The following is a 1,770-nucleotide window of genomic DNA, read 5'->3' on the forward strand; positions in this document are numbered from 1 at the left end:
CGGAGATTGTTGATGCTGTGTAAATTCCAAAGAAACATCATAATTCTTACTCTTAAGTCGACTTTTATTATTATTAATAATAAGGAAATATGGCACAAGTGAACGACAACCTTATATACGGTTAACCGGAAAAAATACCACCCAAGCAGTGGACGTGGACGTGCTCTGTTCCTCATCAATTATCGACTAAATATCACCACAGTTTTGATACATGATATTGTTAAAGTTGATGGTATCCGCAACAAAAGCTGCTGGATGATAAATGAACGGACATAGAGTAACAGAATAATAACTAGGAAAACGTGATTTGAAGAGAACAGGAAATATGTGTATAAAGGGAAAGCGATGAATAAGGAAGAACTACAACAGATGAATATATAGATATAATAAACGACGTAGTGAGATATTTGTATACATAGAAAACCCTTCGGCTATGCGACAAAGTTAGCACAAGATCTGTACGAAACTAAGGCTAGTAGGAAAGGAGGTGTTCTTTCGGACTTTGAAAAGTATATGTGGAAAGACAATACATATTCTTTTATCCTTTTACACGTTTCACTCATTTGACTGCGGCCATGCTGGAGCACCGCCTAAAGTCGAACAAATCAATCGACCCCTGTAATCTTTGTACTTATTCTATCAGTCACGTTTGAGGAACCGCTGGGTTTCGGGGACATAAACGCATTAACATCGTTTGTCAAGCGATGATTGGTGGGGGTGAGAGGACAAACAAAGACACAAAGACACACACACACACACACATACACACATAAATATATATATATGTATACGACGGGCTTCTTCCAGTTTCTGTCTAACACATCCACTCACAAAGCTTTGGTCGGCCCGAGGCTATAGTAGAAGACACTTGCTCAAGTGCCATGCAGTGGGACTGAACGCAGAACCATGTGGTTGGGAAGCAAGCTTCTTACCACACAGTTACGCCTGTGCCTCCACACAGCCACGCCTCGTATATATGAGAAAAATTAGAAGAAATGATTTCAAACGTAAGACAAAGACAAAGCAGGAGACGGACCTAAATTTAATATCTCAGACGAAAACTGGAACTGCGGAAATGCAACAGACCAAGGCAACGGTGAGTGTAAATACGATGGGTAACTTCAAGACAGGAAGATAACGTGGTCCTCTTAAGAAAGAAAGATGAGGAAGCGATAATAGTGGAAGAGATGCGTACAGATGAAAGCAGAATCGGGTGGACGAATCGAAAGGTAAAATGTTAGAAAGTTAGAAGATCTTAGAGAAAAGATGGAAACTTAGAGATAAGCAGCTGCGAGGAAGGGAAGATAAACAATTAAAGAGGAACGAAACAATGAAAAGTAAAGCATTGAAAAGATACGTGAATAAGGAGAAAAGATAATGGTAGCTTTTGTATTTGGTTAGCAAGTCTCTTGATTTGAATTTGTGTGTTGAAAGAAATTCTGGTGCATCTTGGGTGAGTCATTACGCCAATACTAATAACACACGCACTGGTTCAATATCACTTCTTTTTTTGTTAAATACCTAAATATCGATTGCGTGTTTAATGTGTTTTGTTAAACAGTAAATCGGTTGTTTGTTGGTCAAAATTCTTTCATCGCTGTTCGTGACCGTCCCTTTGTTTCAGTCATTTGACTGCGGCCATGCTGGAGCACCGCCTTTAGTCGAACAAATCGACCCCAGGACTTATTCTTTGTAAACCTAGTACTTATTCTATCGGTCGCCTTTGCCGAACCGCCATGTTACGTGGACGTAAACACACCAACGTCGGTT

This window comes from Octopus bimaculoides, chromosome 4 (genome assembly GCF_001194135.2).
Source record: "Octopus bimaculoides isolate UCB-OBI-ISO-001 chromosome 4, ASM119413v2, whole genome shotgun sequence".
In the NCBI taxonomy this organism is placed as follows: Eukaryota; Metazoa; Mollusca; class Cephalopoda; order Octopoda; family Octopodidae; genus Octopus; species Octopus bimaculoides.